This window comes from Triticum urartu, chromosome 3A, assembly GCF_056163025.1.
Source record: "Triticum urartu cultivar PI428250 chromosome 3A, HENAU_Tu73, whole genome shotgun sequence".
Lineage (NCBI taxonomy): Eukaryota > Viridiplantae > Streptophyta > Magnoliopsida > Poales > Poaceae > Triticum > Triticum urartu.
This window is the reverse complement of record NC_141875.1, coordinates 625673110-625694001: the sequence shown is the minus strand read 5'-3', so window position 1 is coordinate 625694001 and position 20892 is coordinate 625673110. Positions and strand designations below refer to the sequence as shown.

General features: G+C 48.5%; 1 pseudogene; it reads right to left on the bottom strand.

Annotated features, from left to right (window-relative positions):
* Positions 1–19952: 19952 nt before the first annotated feature.
* Positions 19953–20608, bottom strand: LOC147980873 (uncharacterized; annotated as a pseudogene).
* Positions 20609–20892: the final 284 nt, after the last annotated feature.

Sequence of the window (20892 nt, the reverse complement as noted above, 5' to 3'; positions counted from 1 at the left end):
CTTGTGTGAATACATAGACAAACTAAACGTCACTAGTATGCCTCTACTTGACTAGCTCGTTAATCGAAGATGGTTATGTTTCCTAACCATAGACATGTGTTGTCATTTGATTAATGGGATCACATCATTAGGAGAATGATGTGATTGACATGACCCATTCCATTAGCTTAGCACCCGATCGTTTAGTATGTTGCTATTGCTTTCTTCATGACTTATACATGTTCCTATGACTATGAGATTATGCAACTCCCGTTTGCCGGAGGAACACTTTGTGTGCTACCAAACGTCACAACATAACTGGGTGATTATAAAGGAGCTCTACAGGTGTCTCCAAAGGTACATGTTGGGTTGGCGTATTTCGAGATTAGGATTTGTCACTCCGATTGTCAGAGAGGTATCTCTGGGCCCTCTCGGTAATGCACATCACATAAGCCTTGCAAGCATTGTAACTAATGAGTTAGTTGTGAGATGATGTATTACGAAACGAGTAAAGAGACTTGCCGGTAACGAGATTGAACGAGATTGAACTAGGTATTAAGATACCGACGATCGAATCTCGGGCAAGTAACATACCGATGACAAAGGGAACAACGTATGTTGTTATGCGGTCTGATCGATAAAGATCTTCGTAGAATATGTAGGAGCCAATATGAGCATCCAGGTTCCGCTATTGGTTATTGACCGGAGACGTGTCTCGGTCATGTCTACATTGTTCTCGAACCCGTAGGGTCCGCACGCTTAACGTTACGATGACAGTTTCATTATGAGTTTATATATTTTGATGTACCGAAGTTTGTTCGGAGTCCCGGATGTGATCACGGACATGACGAGGAGTCTCAAAATGGTCGAGACATGAAGATTGATATATTGGAAGCCTATGTTTGGACATCTGAAGTGTTCCGGATGAAATCGGCATTTTACCGGAGTACCGGGAGGTTACCGGAACCCCCGGGTAACCTAATGGGCCTTAATGGGCCTAGTGGAGGAAGAGGAGAGGAGGCCTAGGGGTGCCGCACGCCCCTCCCCCCAAGTCCGAATTGGACAAGGAGGGGGGGCGGCGCCCCCCCTTTCCTTTCCACCCTCTCCTCCTCCCCCCCAAGTCCTAATCCAACTAGGGAAAGGGGGGGAGTCCTACTCCCGGTAGGAGTAGGACTCCTCCGGCGCGCCTCCTCCTAGGGCCGGCCGCACCCCCTTGCTCCTTTATATACGGGGGCAGGGGGGAACCTCTAGACACACAAGTTGATCTTCGTGATCATTCTCTTAGCCGTGTGCGGTGCCCCCCTCCACCATACTCCTCGATAATATTGTAGCGCTGCTTAGGCGAAGCCCTGCGACGGTAGAATATCAAGATCGTCAGCACGCCGTCGTGCTAATGGAACTCTTCCCCGACACTTTGCTGGATCGGAGTCCGAGGATCGTCATCGAGCTGAACGTGTGCTAGAACTCGGAGGTGCCGTAGTTTCGGTACTTGATCGATCGGGTCGCGAAGACGTACGACTACATCAACCGTGTTGTCATAACGCTTCCGCTTTCGGTTTACGTGGGTACGTGGACAACACTCTCCCTTCTCGTTGCTATGCATCACCATGATCTTGTGTGTGCGTAGGATTTTTTTTTGAAATTACTACATTCCCCAACACATCCGCCCATGCGGGGGCATCGCCATGACAGTGTCGAAGTGTTGAGCGTGCAGGAGCATCGCCTCTTCGTCAGAGTATTCCTCCATCGTTGGGTCACTGTCGCTCACCTCGGCAAGCTCGCTGGCAAGCCTGCCTATATCCTCCGCGCACGACGACTCTATCATCCACCCGCAATGCTGGCCACCTTGTACTACTGCTCCGTCGAGAGGCTGTTCCACATTGCTCTAGAGTTCGCGGTAATGGAGAAGGTGGTGCATGACGGAGAGGTGGTGCACGGAGGAGAGATGGTGCATGACGGAGAGGTGGTGCACGGAGGAGGATTGGAAGCGGACTGCAGATGGTGATGAGCGAGGCCACATTTAAATAGCGAGTGTCAGTCAGGTAAAGCGGTGGACTGTGTCGGTACAGATGCTAGAGTGGGTTTCTTGGCCGCCGCACCTATTTAATTTCAGCAAGCGAGCGGACGGGCAGCTGGTTTGAATGCAGTAGATAGTTGTTCCGTCCCTTCCAGTCACGTCTCTTCGGCATTGAACATCACAGAAATTAGTACGAGGCACAGGCGGCGCTCTCGACCGACGCACTACTTCAATGCCAGCTCAAGTGAGAGGTTGCGCCCGCTCTGGGCCGGCATGAATGCGGTGCCGGTGCTCTGGACCGACTTGAATGTGCCGCAGCCGCTTCACGCAGGGGTGGGCGCGGGTGCGGTAAATATTTTTGGTTAGGTCCGGGATGGTAGACACATACGTGGCAGCGGTTCGAACTCCCAGAGTCCCTCGATTTGTGTCTGGTTTATGTGATTTCGGTCATCTAGATTGGTTCATAGACCGGTGGGTACCGTGTTTGATGGCAAACTATGTCCAGAACTACATTCAAATGTATGAAGGCCTTTTGAGGTCCGCATTGGGGATATCCTGACTAATCTTTTGCAAAAAAAGAAAGAAAGAATAAAAGCATAATCTTTAGAGAGGGAATCTTGCAGCTTGGTCGATCGGACGATGATAGCACTACTGCTTGGCCTCTTTAGGGCGATCGCATCGGAGATGGATTCGGCTTGTGGAATTTGCAGTGTGAGGCGGTTCTCGTCGACAGCCCGTGTGGCAACAAGCCAACAACTATGATGAGGGGTGAGGTCGGGGTCACAAGATTGTACTAGTAGTCAGCTCTTCAACATGTCCATGGTTTGTCGTGATCTCTTTGTTGATGTGCGTCGGATGGTCTCGCTTGGCAATCGCTCACAACACCTGGCTAGCATATTTCTCCTTTGTGGCTCGCCTTTTGGACTCGGAGTTGCCATGACAGCGTTAAAGTGTTGCGCGTGCAGGGGCATCACCTCTTCGTCAGAGTATTCCTCCATCGTTGGGTCATTGTCGCTCACCTCGGCGAGCTCGCTGGCAAGTCTGCCTATATCCTCCGCGCACGACGACTCTATCATCCGCCCGCAATGCTGGCCACCTTGTACTACTGCTCCGTCGAGAGGTTGTTCCACATTGCTCTAGAGTTCGCAGTAATGGAGAATGTGGTGCACGACGGAGAGGTGGTGCACGGAGGAGGATTGGAAGCGGACTGCAGATGATGACGAGCGAGACCACATTTAAATAGCGAGTGTCACTCAGGTGAAGCGGCGGACTGTGTCGGTACGGATGCTAAAGTAGGTTTCTTGGCTGACGCACCTGTTTAATGTCAGTAAGCGAGCGGACGGGCAACCGACAATAGATAGTTGTTCCGTCCCTTCCAGTCACGTCGCTTCGGCACTGAACATTGCAGAAATCAGGACGAGGCGCAGGTGGCGCTCTCGACCGGTGCACTACTTCAATGCCAGCTTCAGTGAAAGGTTGCGCCCGCTCTGGGCCGGTATGAATGCAGTGTCGGTGTTCTGGACCGACCTGAATGTGCCGCGGCCGCTTCGCGCAGGGGTGGGCATGGATGCGCACTAGTAGAAAAAGGGTCAAACGTGAAGCACATTAGTGCCGGTTTGTATTTGAGCCGGCACTAGCCGGGCCGCTTTCATTAGTACCGGTTCGTGGTGAACCTTTAGCACCGGTTCGTGCCACGAACCGATACTAATGAGAGTGGTGGCAGGATGTTGTCAGACTAGGGCCCCTCCAGCCCCTTTAGTACCGGTTCTTGGCACGAACCGGTACTAAAGGTCATCCTACATAAACCCTTCGTCCACCCGAGCTCGCTCTGTTCTTCCCCTTTCCCCTCTCCTCTCTGTTCTTCCCCTCTTCCTCTCGAGCTCATCACACATTTTGCCCAAAATTTGTCAAGATTTGAAGGCCCCCATCCATTCAAATGATCACAAAGGTTAGCAACTTTGTCCTTTCATCTCTCATTGCTAGATTAGCTCTTGCAATGCTTTATATAGTGATTAATTTGTGAGTTTAGTAATTTGGGAGGATATATATATATATATGTGCTAGTATTTGATTTATATGCAATTTGAGGTCAAAAATAACACTTAGTTTGCATATGTAGGTGTGGTTTACTTAGTGCCTTCTAAATCTCCGTCGTAACCACCGTCGATCGCCCGCACCGTCCCGTCGCCGGCACCACCTTGTGGCGAGCCTCTTGTTCATGAAATTTTATATAAAAATTGATGTTTGTGTGATTTGGATATATAGTTACTCATATAATTATCTTACCCATACGTTGTTTGTTATACATATAGTGCCATGGTTTTGATATCCGTCCCCGTCGGCCCTCGTCCTTGTTATGATTCGGATGTGGTATATATATTCTCTTTTAAAACTAGTTGCATTTCGTGTTTATGAAAAATTATGCCCATCAAGTTGACATAGAAATTTTTTCTAGGAGGTATGTGAACCGGAAATTCCAACCGACCCTATTGTCGAGAGGTTAAATTTAGTTGAAAGAGAAAACGAGTACTTGAAAGAAAAATTGAAAAGAATTGAGGGGGAGAAGATGGAATTGGAGTTGCATGTTGCCGATGTCGTCGATGATCACAAGATCAAGATGGAGAAAATGCGCTTGAAGATTAGAAAGATTAGAAAATATGCCATCGATAGTGAGGCTTGGTATCATTATGCTGTTGGATCCATTGTTACCTTAGTTGCGATCTTGATCGCATTTGTTGCTGCATTTGAATGCTTTAGCTAGAGAGTTATTTGTTTGTTGCATTTAAGTGTTGTATGAACTTTATGTATGAACTTGTATTAATTTGGTCTATTTGGTGTTGTGTAATGAAGATGAGCCGGCAATGGATGTACGATGACCGATGCTCTCCCTAGTTCGTTGAGGGCGTGCATACTTTTCTGCTTGCGGCTGAGGCAAACAAGCGAGCGGATGGTTTTATGCCTTGTCCATGTGCTGGCTGTAAGAATGGTCACAATTACTCTACGTCAAGAACCATTCACGTCCACCTGTTTAAGTCCGGTTTCATGCCCCACTATAATGTTTGGACCAAGCACGGAGAAAGAGGGGTTATGATGGAAGACAATGAAGAAGAAGAGGACGACGACAGCTATCCTGGCCATGGGTTTCCTGAATACGATGATACAACAATGGGGGAAGAATCTGAGCCGGTAATGCGGGAAGAAGCTGAGTCGGCAATGCGGGAAGAAGCTGAAGAAGAGGCATCAGATGAGCCCGTTGATGATCTAGGTCGGGCCATTGCCGATGCAAAGAGAAACTGCGCAAGTGATTTGGAGAAGAAGAAGTTGCAGCGCATGTTAGAGGATCACAAAAAATTGTTGTACCCGAATTGCGTAGGTGACAAGAAAAAGCTGGGCACCACACTGGAATTGCTGCAATGGAAGGCAGAGAATGGTGTATCTGACAAGGGATTTGGAAAGTTGCTGGTAATGATAAAGGATATGCTTCCAAAGGACAATGAATTGCCCGAGAGTACGTACGAAGCAAAGAAGGCTGTCTGCCCTCTAGGGTTAGAGGTGCAGAAGATACATGCATGCCCTAATGATTGCATACTCTACCGCGGTGAGTACGAGGATTTGAACGCTTGCCCGGTATGTGGTGCATTGCGCTATAAGATCAACCGCGATGACCCTGGTGATGCCGAGGGCGAGCGCCCTAGGAAGAAGATTCCTTCCAAGGTGATGTGGTATGCTCCTATAATACCACGGTTGAAACGTTTGTTCCAAAACAAAGAGCATGCCAAGGCGATGCGATGGCACAGAGAAGACCGTAAGAAAGACGGAAAGTTGAGAGTACCCGCTGACGGGTCGCACTGGAGAAAAATCGAAAGAAAGTACGGGAAGGAGTTTGCAGATGATGCAAGGAGCGTATGGTTTGGTCTAAGCGCAGATGACATTAATCCTTTTGGGGAGCAGAGCAGCAACCATAGCACCTGGCCTGTGACTCTATGTTTGTATAACCTTCCTCCTTGGTTGTGCATGAAGCGGAAGTTCATTATGATGCCAGTGCTCATCCAAGGCCCTAAGCAACCCGGCAACGACATTGATGTGTACCTAAGGCCATTAGTTGAAGAACTCTTACAACTGTGGAATGGAACAGGTGTATGTGCGTGGGATGAGCACATGGGGGAAGAATTTGACCTAAAGGCGTTGCTGTTCGTGACCATCAATGATTGGCCTGCTCTCAGTAACCTTTCAGGACAGACAAACAAGGGATACCGCGCATGCACGCACTGTTTGGACGATACCGACAGTATATATTTGGCTAATTGTAAGAAGAATGTGTACCTGGGACATCGTTGATTTCTTCCGAGCAGGCATCCCGTAAGAAAGAAAGGCAATCATTTCAAAGGTGAGGCGGATCACTGGACGAAGCCTCGCCACCGTACTGGTGCTGATGTACATGATATGGTCAAGGATTTGAAGGTGGTCTTTGGAAAGGGTCCTGGTGGACAACCTGTTCCGAATGACGCTGACGGATGCGCACCCATGTGGAAGAAGAAATATATATTTTGGGACCTGCCCTATTGGAAAGACCTAGAGGTCTGCTCCGCAATCGACGTGATGCACGTGACGAAGAATCTTTGTGTGACCCAGCTTGGCTTCTTGGGCGTGTATGGGAAGACAAAAGATACACCTGAGGCACGGGAGGACCAGCAACGTATGCACAGAAAAGATGGCATACATCAGGGTCATGCAAGCTACGCTCTTACCAAAGAAGAGAAGGAAATCTTCTTTGAATGCCTGCTCAGTATTAAGGTACCGTCTGGCTTCTTGTCGAATATAAACGGAATAATAAACATGGCAGAGAAAAAGTTCTAGAACCTAAAGTCTCATGACTGCCACGTGATTATGACGCAACTGCTTCCGGTTGCATTGAGGGGGCTTCTACCGGAAAACGTTCGATTAGCCATTGTGAAGCTATGTGCATTTCTGAATGCAATCTCTCAGAAGGTAATCGATCCAGAAATCATTCCAAGGTTAGAGAATGATTTGGTGCAATGTCTTGTCAGTTTCGAGTTGGTGTTCCCACCATCCTTCTTCAACATCATGACGCACGTCCTAGTTCACCTATGCGAAGAGATTAACGTTTTGGGTCCTGTATTTCTACACAATATGTTCCCCTTTGAGTGGTTCATGGGAGTCTTAAAGAAATATGTTCATAACCGTGCTAGGCCAGAAGGAAGCATCTCCAAGGGCCGTCAAAATGAGGAGGTCATTGAGTTTTGTATTGACTTTATTCCCGACCTTAAGCCGATTGGTGTTCCTGAATCGCGGCATAAGGGCAGACTGGATGGAAAAGGCACGCTAGGAGGGGAACAAATAATATGTATGGACGGACATTCTCTCACTGAAGCACACTACACAGTTCTACAGAATTCTGCCTTGGTGGCTCCATATATGGATGAACACAAGAATTTGCTACGCTCCAAACACCCGGAGCGGTCTGATGACTAGATTACACGTGAACAAACCAGGAGTTTCGCCAGCTGGTTGCAGACTCATACCATGCATGACACCTCTATTGAAGATGACCTGTACTTGCTGTCCCAGTTACCATCTTCGAATATAATGACTTTCAAAGGGTACGAGATAAATGGTAATACATTTTACACGATCGCCCAAGATAAGAAGAGCACCAACCAAAACAGTGGTGTCCGCTTTGATGCAAAAACCAAGACGAGAAAGGAAACATATTATGGTTATATACAGGACATATGGGAACTTGACTATCGACGTGGTTTGAAGGTCCCTTTGTTTCGGTGCAAATGGGTCAATATGACACGAGGCGGGGTAACGAAAGACCCGCAGTACGGAATGACAACAGTGGATCTCAACAATCTTGCGTATGCAGACGAACCATTCGTCCTAGCCAATGATGTGGCACAGGTTTTATATGTGAAGGACATGTCTACCAAGCCAAGAAAAAGAAAAGATAAGGAAGCGAATGCATCGTACGATGAGCCAAAGCGGCACATAGTTCTTTCTGGGAAGAGAAACATCGTGGGAGTGGATGACAAGACAGACAAGTTAGAAGATTATGAAAAGTTTGATGAAATTGCTCCATTCACAGTGAATATTGACCCGAGCATCCCGTTAAATGATGAAGAATTTCCATGGTTACGACGCAAAGGGACACACACGAAGAAAAAGTTTCACACCCAAAGATCTGGGATGTGATCGGCTTCACTATCATCACTTTCTTCTGTGTTTCACACCCAGAAGGGAATCTCTGTAATAGTTAGGGTAGTTAATTATGTGTTTTGGCATTTGAAACGCGAAGAAATTTTATGTGCAAACAAATTCTTTCATGCCTTTACTGATTTTTAAAGTTAAGTTATTCACAAACTAGTGATTCACACTAATTTCAAATAATTCAAAATTTAAACTATTCAAATTTAAAAACTACGGGCACTAACAGAAAGTTTGTAATTTTTTGTATCTAAAGCAAAAATATTCACAAAGAAACTCTAAATACACAAAAAAACAACTCAAAAATAAATAAAGCAAAAAAATAAAAAGCCCGCCTACTAGGCCAGAGCGGCCTACATACGACTAGAAACCCAACCTGTTGTTGGGCCAGGATGCAGGCCCGCAAAGGCCTAGTAGGCCAACAGGGCAGCACAGAACATGTAGGCCCAGTAGTCCTACTTTTGAGAGGAGCTCGAGAGAGCTGCCGCACGGGGGTTTATAAACCAGTGCGGTCGCCCCTCGGCTAGCGAGGTGGGACTAAACTTGCGCACCGCACCTGCGCCAGCGCACCCCCTTTAGTACCGGTTCGTGGCACCAACCGGTACTAAAGGGGGGCCTTTAGTACCGGTTGGAGCCACCAACCGGTACTAAAGGGGGTGCGGTTCCCGCCGCTTGGCCTGGCCAAAATAGGCCTTTAGTACCGGTTGGTGGCTCCAACCGGTACTAAAGGTGCCTTCTATATATACAACACTTACGAAAATTTCATTCTCCCTATGTTTCTTCCTCTGTTTCCCCATTGAAGCACCGCCCGCGCGCCCCGATCGATCGACGCCGTCGCCGTCGCCGCCCCCGTCCCCGTCGCCGCCCCTGTCCCCGCCACCGCCCTCGTCTCCGTCGCCACCCCGGGCCCGTCCCCGTCGCGCCGTCCCCGCGTCGCCGCCCCCGTGTCATGCCCCGGCCCGTCGCCGCCCCCGGCCGTCGCCTCGCCGTCGCCGTCGCCCCGCTATGAGCTCTCCCCCTCTAACCCCTCTCCCTCGCCCCCGGCGGCCACCATGGGCGCCGCCCCTCCCCAAGCCCATACACACACAAGCATGATGAACACACACACACGTACATATGTATGAATTAATGCATGTATATATATATATTAGTATATACGTATTTTGTATGTTTAATTAGTTTAGATTTTTTAGATTATTATTTTTTCACTAGTATATATGTATGAATGCATGTTAGATGGATATAATTAGTGTTTAATTAGTATGGAAATTTTTTATATAATGTTGTTTTCAGTTTTTTAATGGATGTATAAAAGTTGTGTTTTCTGTTTTTAGTGTTAGATGCTTAATTAGTATGAAATAGCATATAGAATTTTGACATATGCAATGATAGCATAATTAGTGTTATATAGAAATGTTAGAAATTTTAGTTATCAAAATCCAATCATTAAAAAAATGTTACTTTTTGCGGGCATATAGCTAGTATTTGTTCTCGATGATGCCCGGCCCGCATCCTCGCCGTCGACCCGTCCGCGACGATGTCCGACTGACCCATGTCCGGGACTGGGCTCCGCCGGGCTGGCACTGGGAGGTGCTGCCTGGAGGGGCGCGCCGCTTGATGAGGAACCCGGCCCCGGGTCCCGTCGTCGACCCTGATCTCGTTTGGTGGCGTTCGCGTGGTCCAGTTTCGGTGCGGAGGGAGCCGGCCCCGCCGGAGGTGGTACGTCGCCGTGTCAGGGAGGAGGATGAGCACGTCCATCGCTACATGGTTGCGTTAGAGGGCGGCAGGTTCTCCAATACCTGACAGTTTCTTCAGGGATCTCACTTCAGCTATGATCCTGTGAGGGTTCCTTCTCTTTGGGTGTCCACCGCCCGCGCCGCAGGAACCGCGAGTGTCCTAGATTCTTCTGTAGTATTCGATCTTTAATTAGCTACCTAGCCAGTGCTGTACTATTCAATATTATATATTATTCGAGACGATGTATTCGAGATTATATCTATTATTTGAGACGATGTATTCGAGATTATATCTATTATTCAAGACGATGTATTTGAGATTATATCTATTATTCGAGACGATGTAATTTGAATACTAAATTGTTTTATATTTCTTTGGCATAGTTAAATAAAAGCTATGGCGGACAATACCGACAGAGAGGGAGAACAGACCATGTTCGATATGATACGCGGGCCAGATGATGATCAGAATGAAGAAGATTATGACGGCTCCGAATTTCTAAACAACACCGGAGAGGGTGATATGATATTCGATCGCGACGACCGAATTGATGAAGTCATGAACTATGATTATGACGATGACGAAGAACATGTTGATCCTGAAACAACAAAGACCGGCGAGGTATGTATATTTATATAAGCAGGCATCTGATGATCATCACATGTTTTAAATGAGTTGAAGATATATTAACGAATCGATCTTTCTTCTTTCAGCCATCCGGATCGAGCAAATCTTCAGGCAACAGGACGAAATGAGGCCCGAACAAAAAGTTGAAGGAGGGCGTAAAGTATAATATCGAGGCAATCAGACCTAATGGCGAACCATTAGCGCCTAAGAAGATTGCGGACAAGTTCGTTCGTCAGTGCGGAGTTCTTGTGAAGGACCAACTCCCGATCTCCCTTCAAGAATGGAGAGAGCCAGCAAAGCCACGTCCAGATCTTACTTTTATCGACGACAGACAAAAAAGTCTGCTTTGGGATACTCTCATAGAACATTTCACCCTACCAGATCATTTCACAGAAGCAGATGTGCAGAAAGTCAAGGACACTGCTCTTAGGAAGATGGCGGTTGCATTCAAGAACCACAAGAATCGTGAATGGGACAAGTATGTCAAGGGAGGAAGGAAGACTCCAGTATTCGAGGGAACACTAGAGAATCAAAGTGCTCATTGGGACGATTTCGTGAAATTCAAGGATTCAGAATTAGCTAAGGAACGGTCGAGAATAAACAAGAAGAATGCCGAAAAAAAGGATAAGTTCCATAAGCTGGGGCCAGGTGGCTACGCGGTGGCAATGCCTAAGTGGGATAAGTCTGAGAAAGAGATGGAGGATGCAGGTGTCATTCCGGTTACTAAGAGCTGGCCCCCCAGTTGCAGGACTTGGTTCTATGCGCATGGGGGGAGTTGGACCCGAAGACAGGCAAAGTTTCGACGAAGGCATGTCTGAACGGAGCCGATGATAATATACTTGTTGCAATAGAAGAGGCTCGAACGGGGGTGTTCCAGCCCAACAGAGAGAACGACGAGCTTACGCGTGCCCTGGGAAATCCTGAACACCCGGGAAGAACACGAGGCAAGGGCGCTATTTCGTGGTATGAGGGGTTTTCGGACTGGAACGCCGACTACAGAACCCGTGCGAGAAGGAAGATTGCGGAGGAGAAGCAGAGGAAGATGGAGGAGGAGAAGAGGAAGCTGGACTATGAATGCCTTCAAGGCCTAGAATCAGCGCACGCGGACTTGGTAGTCAAATTCCAGCGGCAGTAGGAGCAGATCGACTCACTTAGCCAGCAAAGGGGGTCTCAGCAGCTGCAGCAGCTAGCGGATGATCCAGCATTGGATACCACCGCCCCATCCATGCCGAGAAGCAGCGTGGGTTCCGCCCCGTTTGACGCAATGCTGGATAGATACCCCGTGGATGACATCGCGGAGAACACTAACTGCGAGCTACACTTAAAAATTAAGAACATATCCTTGAAGGTGGCGGACGGCGTTGCTTATACAAATTCCCCCGATGCAACCTTCCATTGCAACCTGATTCCAGCAGGCTATGCTCGTGTCGTGGTTGATGAGGTGGTGGACCAATATTCGGGGCTAGAGCTTGACTTTCCTGAAGGTGACGAGGAGCACACACTCGGAGATGCCAAACATCGTATCATCCTATGGAGAAAGGATTGCATCATCTTTCGAAGGCCACCGACACTGCGTCACCCGACTCCTCGTCAAAGTTCGCCACCGATTCAGCAGACTCCCGCTCCTCCAAGTCCACCAACGCGTGAGGCCACTCCTCCTCCTCCAAGTCTGGCAAAGTGTCAGGCCACTCCTCCTCCAAGTCCGACACAGCGTCAGACGTCCACTCCTCCTCCAAGTCCGGCACAACCTCAGGCCACTCCTCCTCCAAGTCCGGCACAGCTTCCGGCCACTCCTCCTCGTCCAACTCAGCCCCGTCAGCCGTCTCCGCCGCCTCAGCAATCGCAGAAGAGACACCCCGCAGCTATGGTGCGTAGCGGTACAAGTCGAGGTCATAGTACAGGAAGTACAGGCGGAGGCAAGCGATATAAATATGGTCCAAACCTCACTACTCCTCTTCTTGAGAGGGCTTACGACAGGGCCGAGGAGCAAACCAATGCCATAGTGCGGGCAGAAGTCGACGCCCATTTTGGACCGAAACCGCCCCCGCCGCCAAGGGAGAAAGTGCCTGTGGAAGTAGTTGACCACTTCATTCGTATGGCTCAACCACCAGCTCCTAAGCCTGTTGACATAGACTATGAGCGCCACATCAGGAAGTTACATCGACAACGTCTACAGAAGGAGGCGAGCTCGAGCTCGAGCAAACAACAAGCAGCTGTCAAAAAATGCGGGAAAACTGTTGCCCAGCTGGGAGAACAGGCGGCGCAATCGATCCCCCCGCTTGTTGTGCCGCCAACAACACATGACAGTACGCGCGCCCAATATTATTGTGGGCAAACAGTTTACGTTCCCGAGGTGGGCGATGTGGTAATAACCCAGGAGCATATAATGCAGGCTGTAACTCTCAACATCACTGTTGGACAACTCCTCGAGATCGAGGACATGCCTGTGCTTATAGAGGAGGAAATAAAACGGAAATATGCCCGGGGCCAACCTTTGGTCAAGCCAGAAGAGGTCAGGAAGCTCCCAACGAGAATGTATGAATTGCATCAATGGTACATGGACATTACCAAGAGATCCAATCGAGAGTCCCTCATGGTGCAAGTCAAGAAGGATCATTACTACCATCAAAAACCTATGACCGTTGAGTATTCTGAACTGTTTCAGTTATACAATCAAGACGCACTCGACAAATCTATCATTAGTTGCTATTGTCTGTAAGTGATTTCTTTCTGTAATTTAAGTCTCAAGCTAGCTGTAGTGATCCTTTTGATCAATCATTACCTATAATTATCCTCACTATATTCTTTTCTGTGGTATTATGCAGGATGAAGATGTATGAAATGAGAAAAGGTGGACGCTATGGCATTGGGTTCATTGACCCAAACACCGTTAATCAATACACATGGAAAATAAACAAGCATCATGAAAAGCAGGTAGAGGACAGCATGCTAGAGTTCTTGAAGCGCCTCAAATACAATGAAGATATACTACTTACTTACAACTTCCAGTGAGTCACACTTTCTTGTACTACAAATTCTCTGTTTTTGCCTACTAGCTAGCTACATGTTTTTGCTTACATATGACCGCTTAATTAAGACATGCAAACGTGTGTGCATGCAGATTTAACTGGATCTTGTGTATCATTAAAGTTGACGCCGGAACAGTTGAAATACTGGACTCGCTACTCAAAGCAAATAGTGACTATAACATCTTGTTTGGGATAGTCAACAGGTAATTTCAATTATTATTAACTATATATCTCGGCCTATTTAGTTCGTCATTTCATGATATGAACTATTTAATAACCCCTTTATTCATTTTCTTTGTCGGCGGGCAGGGCTTGGGCAAGGTTCATCAGCGTCACGGAAGGCGAATGGAAACGACGGCTGAAATGGTTTCGACCCAAGGTAAGTAAGTAAGTAGTACTAGCTAGCTAGCTGCCATCTCTTTAATTATCATGCTTGATTAATTATTATCTGATCAAATTAAATTCCATTCTCGTAATAAAGGCCCTGAAGCAGGCGCAGGGGACTGACCTGTGTGCATTCTGTGTTTGCGAGAACATTCGCATGATGGCGTCCGAAAGGAGCAGATCTCAAAGACAGGAATGGATACGCTTGTCAGAACACTATTCACAATTTTCACACCATTATCGATATCTAGTCACACAACTAATACACATGCATATTGATCTCCTTCTTAGCAGTTCACAGAGGTGCGGAACAAGCTCCTAGAAACGGAGCGCGTAGAAGCACTTCAAGAGGAAATAACGGGATTTTTGCTCGACCAGGTCATAAATCCGAAGGGAGAATACTATTACCCGCTACCGCCACCATCGACCAGGTCAAGAACCACTTCCAATTGTCATCGTGCTCCGAAGGCACCAATTAGGCTAATGCCACTGGCTCCGAAGGCAACATGCATATGTAGGAGAAATTGTATATAGCTATACATGTGTGTATGTGTGAATTAATATGGTAGTTTGTGAGACATTGATGACATATATATGATTGGTTCTACTAGAAATTCTATTTATATATATATATGCATAACGTGTACAATGTGTAGTATCGTAAAATACCAGCAAACGAAAAAGAATTAAAATGGAAAACACAAAATTAAATGAAAAAGAAATCATAAAACCAAAACCCCCCCAAACATTTTAGTACCGGTTGGTGTTACCAACCGGTACTAAAGGGCTCCCGGCCCCTGGAGCTGGCTCGTGCCACGTGGTTTCCCTTTAGCACCGGTTCGTGCTGAACCAGTACTAAAGGGGGGGGGCTTTAGTGCCCACACTTTAGTGCCGGTTATGGAACCGGCACTAAAGGGCCTTACGAGCCGGTGCTATTGCCCGGTTCTGCACTAGTGGCGGTAAAGATTTTTGGGTAGGTCCAGGATGGCAAACGCGTGCGTGACAGCGGTCCAGACTCCCACAAAGTCCCCCGAGTTGCGTCTGGTTTATGTGATTTCGGTCATCCAGATTGGTTCTTAGACCAATGGGTACCCCGTTTGAACGCAAAATATGGCCAAAACTACATTCAAACGTATGAAGGCGTTTTGAGGTCCGCATTGGAGATACCCTGACTAATCTTTTGCAAAGATAGAAAGAAAGGATAAAAGCATAATCTTGAGAGGGAGAATCTTGGCGGCTTGGTCACGGTAAGAGATTGCTGACCAGGCCTGCTGCCTGGTGACTTCTTGGCAGCTTGGTCGATCGGACGATTATGGCGCTACTGCTTGGCCTCTTTAGGGCGATCGCATCGGAGATGGATTCGGCTTATGGAATTTGCAGTGTGAGGCGGCTCTCGTCGACAGCCCATGTGGCAACAAGCCAACAACTATGAAGAGCGGTGAGGTCGGGCCAGGGCCGGGCCCACAGTGGTGCAAAAGGTGCGGTCCGCACAGGGCCCAAAATTCTGGGCGGCCCCATATTTTTTATATAGGTATAGTATAATAGTTAGCGCTACTGGGCCGAGTGACAAGGCCCATCCAGGGAGAGCGACCAGGGCATCGAGCGCTACTGGACTCCTCCTCGATCGCTAGTGGACTCCTACTCGGTCGCTATGACTCCTACTGGACTCCTCCTCGATCGCTAGTGGACTCCTACTCGGTCGCTAGGGTTCCAGGCGACGAGGCCATCGCTACGTTATCTAAAAAAAATTAGATCGCTACAGAGGGATCGGGATCGTGGCTACGCTAGGAAAAGAACGTCTCGTCCTCTTGTCGTCTGGAGCCCTCGACGCATGGAGCCCTTGACGTCGCCGCCTCGTCCCTCGGTGGCTCTGGCTTGGTCCCTGGTCCTTTGATCGATCGGAATTCAGATTCAAGCCGACTAAGCGACAGGCCGCCGCCGCCGTTGCCTTCCTTGTCTTCTTTCTTAAATTTTAGACTCGTCGACGTCATCTCGTCGGATTGATCGGTGACCGACTCTAGCCTTCAGGTACTTAGCGAGTTCTTCTTTTCGATTAACTTTGGTTCCTACTCCTAATTTCTAATTTTCTAATTAATTATTGACAGTGATCGTTACTTCATTAGAGATTGGTTTTTAAAGAACACATGACCGAATAATAGGTGAGTTAGATGGATCGTCTAATTGCCAAACATTGACACATGATTTTCAATTGATATATGCTATGTATAAATTCAACTTTATTTGGCCTCAATAGCATTTGAGAGTGAATTGTTGGAGAAGATTAATCACGAGGGTATCATTGAAGATTTCATTTCAAAGAATACTACAAGAATGAGGATGTTCAAATAATTAGCAAACGGGAGTTGGATAGGTATGACTTTTTTTATATGTCCAACTGTTATGTAAGACATTACATTATATACATTATAATTTTTCCATGATATATATATACATTATAATTGCTTTTTAGTTTTTAAAATAAGGCCCCATTTTTTAGTTTCGCACAGGGTCTCGGATTTTGTCGGCCCGGCCCTGGGTCGGGGTCACAAGATTGTACTAGTAGTCAGCTCTTCAATAATCAATATGTCCATGGTTTGTCGTGATCTCTTTGTTGATGTGGGACGGATGGTCTGGCTTGGCAATCGCTCACAACACATGGCTAGCCTATTTATCCTTTGTGGCTCGCCTTTGGACTCGGAGTTGCGACACATGCGGTCAAAACTCGTGTGCTTATCGTGGTGAGTGCTTCATTATTGATCATTCATGCGGAAGTCGGAGTTGCTTGCCTGGAGAAAAGTGACGACAAAGACATTTTACAGACAAACCCGTCGTGTGGATCAACATGGGCAGCCTCATCGGCCAAAGGTGCCCTATATGAACGTGTTGCTGCCGTTTTCGTCCGGTTTGTCACAATTAAGTGAATAATTTACTTATTTTTGCAAGGCTAAAGGGATTTCATTGCTCAACTTGCTCAACTTGGAGGGAGATGCTCCATACAGAGTTGTGGTACATTTAGTAGGCCCCAAGCTGATCCAGAGAGCCGTAGGGGCTTCAGCACGACCAAAAATAGCTAATCTATGACTTATAGCATTTTGGTTCCTAAGAATATGAGCAATTGAGCTATCTCTCTCACCAAGAAGCTTCCTCACTTCATTCACTAGCATTGCATTCATTGATCTGTCCGTGGACTATGACTAAATGAAATCCACGGCGACTTTGCAATCCATCTCAACATCGATTGGAAGAGTAGACCATTGCAGTGCAAAATTGAGCCCCTCCAGGCATGCCACTAGCTCAGCTTGCAATGGACTCGCACAGTGCAAGAGATTTCTGCACGGTGAGAAGACTATCTCACCGGTACTATCACGGAAGATCATCCCCACACTGGCCTCGCCTGCCTCCTTGATGTAGGCGCCATCTACATTGAGCTTGATCTGGCCATGTACAACCAGTCCATCTAGCAGCCAGGGTAGCATCAGACTTCTCATGCAATATCTCTAGTGGGCGTCCATCTACATCAATTGGTGTCTTTGCTTTTAACTGAACAACTTCACGAATTCCCAGTTCACCCTATCATATGCTTTTGACAGGTCCAACTTGTATGCGCAAAAACTACTTACAGGGTCCTTCTCCGGCTTAATGCCGTGGATACATTCAAAAGGAACGTAAGCATTATTAGTAATTAACCTTCCAGGTACAAAGGCACTTTGCTCTGGTGCCACAGTATCATCCAGTAAGGGTCTTAGACAGTTTACTAGGCGTTTTGAGATTATCTTGTAGACCACATTACATAAGCTGATATGACGAAACTTAGTGAGTCTAGTGGGGTTAGGCACCTTCGGAATAAGCACCATGGGTGTGGATTAATTCACTTTGGCATAATACCTGACTCAAAAAAAAGCATGACAGCCCCAATAACCTCCTACTTCAATTATGCCCAAGTGCTGCTGAAAAAAACCTCGCAGGGAAGCCTTCCGGTCCTAGCGCCTTTAAGGACCTGATCTAAAAGAGTGCATTGCTAATCTCCTTACGGGTGAAAAGAGCAGATGAGTTATCATTCATATCTGGCAGTGGCGGAGCTAGCCGAAAGCCACTTGAGGGTGAAACGTAAATCATCAGTATTTGGGGGTGCCAAATATTTTAAAAATTCTAATCTAAGTCTCCCCCAAAAAAATTTCTTCAGAAATTGATCTAAGGCTTGGGGGGGGGGGGCAGCGCCCCCCTAGCCCCAACATAGCTCCGCCGCTGATATCCGGACTTATTTTTTTGCTTGGAATAGGTGCATGATCTCCTCTGGATAGATATTTGGATCGGGCGTGAACATATTCTCAAAGTACTCTTTTGCCATGTTCATCATAACACTCTGATCCTGCTGCCATGCCCCATTGATATCTATTAGGCCTTTGATCCTATTTTTCCTAGCATGCCAAACAACCTTGCGATGGATTTTTTTTGCATTTTTGTCCCCCTCCTTTAACCAATCAATGCGAGACGGTTGAAGCCACATCATTTCCTCCTTGTAGAGCAGTTCATTCATGGCGTCCATCTCTTTTCGCAATTCCGTGCGACCAGTCCCACATGGCTTCATTAAAATCTCAGTGAGTTTTTGGCATATGCTCATAGTCTCACATGGCTTCATTAAAATCTCCAACAAGCATCCATGGCAAGGTTACTCTGGATGTGCATGCGCCGCATTGCATCCCACACTTGGTGTATTTTCCGCGCGTGGTTCACCATAAACAAAGGTGATATGCCAGGGAGGCTCACTAGCCGCATCAATCCATGATTTACTTCTTTTATATCTGATAATAACAATAAAAAAACTTTCTTAGTTCTTCATACGTTTATTAATCTTTTTTTTCGAGATTGACGGGGGGGGGGGGCAAAAACCCCACAGCAGTCAGTACAGATACAAGTAAGTGCACAAAGGCACAAAAGAAAATAACAGGGGAGGGCTTCAAGAGGAAGCCCAAAACTAGAAGAAAGAAAACAAAATGGAGGGGAAGGCTGGAAACAGAACCAAACCGAAACCCCTGGAGGCCGACATCTCAGGTAGCAAGCTCCGCTGAGCAGCTTGTTCCACCATTGACAATGAACCACAACAAGGCCTAGGGAGAAAAAGATAGGCACCATAACAGCAGCTCGCAATGGAACATCACTGGCACGAACGAAGGGCGTCGGATAGCCGAGTTCGTGCGGCGACACCGGTGTGCGCCGGCGAAGCCAAGAGACAACAAACCACCGAGACCGAAGGGCACATCACCGGTGTACCGCCGCCGAGGTCGAAGGGCAGCGTGCTGCCGAGGCCACCCCAGGATGTCCACGCAAACGTCGTCCGGGCCACCATGAAACACAACCCTGATAGAAAGGAGACACCGAAGTAGAAGCATATCGAGAAGCATCACTGGCGCGAATGAAGAGCTTCGAATAGCCGAGTTCGAGTGGCGGCACCAGTGTGCCACCAGCGAAGCCGAGAAGGCAACACGCCACCGAGACCGAAGGGTGCAGTACCGGTGTACTGCCGCCGAGGTCGAAGGGCAGCGCGTCATCGAGGCCACCCTAGGATGTCCAAGCGAGCTCCACTCGAGTTGCCAAGGACAATGGCCAGCCAGGATCGAAGCCGAGGTGGAGAGGAAGCAGCAAGAGGCGAGTCCACCCGAAGCAGAAGAAATCCAAGAAGATGCCCCCAAGGAGGAAACGGCGTAGAGACGTCGACACCATCCGACACGGGGAACCTCGGGTCTGAGATTTCTCTCGGGATCTGAGAGCTTGGGGAGGGGGAGGGAAACAATGCCAAACTCGACGCCTTCAAGAAGGAAAAATGGCGGCTGCAGCCGTCATCGTCGATGAAGTTTTCACCCGGCAGTGCCTCCTCCACCTCGCAACCGGAGCAAGTCGGCCAACCACCGCCATAGCCCAACAGTCTAGGCAGCCATGAGCTACGAAGCGAGTTACGGAGGGCCAAAGAAGCAGCAACACGCCGGGGCGCCGCACCCAACAAGGAGAGGCTGAGGTGCACCGCGGCCAGCGCGAGGCCGCAACGAGAGAGCATGGGGAGCCAGCCGACAAGGCCACCTGAACCCGCAGATCTGGTGCTGAAGCGCGACCACCAGGAAACCCGCGACGACAGAGGGACGAATGGTGGGGGTCGGGGGAGGGGGTGGACGCAGCAAGGAGGGCGTGCCCGGTCGCCACGGCAAGCGGACCGGGGAGCACCATAGCCGGCTGGGGCCCAGATCCAAATGGGGCTGACGGGACCGGTGCAGCAGGAGGAGCCGCATCCGGAGGGAGACCCACCACACCAGCAGCGGGCGGGGAAGACACCGCCGGGGGAGGCCGCTCCCGGTGCCGGTGGAAGCCGCTGCAGCCGCCAGGGGACGGATCTGGAGGAGCTGTGGAGGGAAATGGCGTGGGGTGAAGCGGGATGGGGGGGAGAACGGCCTCGCCGCCACCATCGCTGGGTCCGGCGCGGCTTCGCCGGCCGGCCCTTCGGCGGCGGCGGTGCGGGGGTGGCCGGGAGGAGGGGCGGCGGTCGGTGGCGGTTGGGGTTCCCCTCGAGTCGCCCGGCGTGGGCGACGCGAGGGTCGGGCAAGACAGTCAGCAGCATCCAATCTCTTCACCCTCCTAGCCACGTTTATTAATCTTTTTCCATGAGTTCTTACATAATTGGGCCGTCTACTTTGTTCCATTTTCCCGTTCAGGAGGAAGCGTTCTTATGTATCGGTACGATGCTGGGGTCGACCCGATCTTCTCCATCGCACGATCTCCTTCTTCCTCTCTACCAGGAGCACGGTGCGCTACCGCAGCAGACCCGATCTCCTTCCTATTCTTCGATCCAACCCGATCTCCTTCTTCTTCTTTGATCTAATCCTTTTGCTATTGATCCAATGC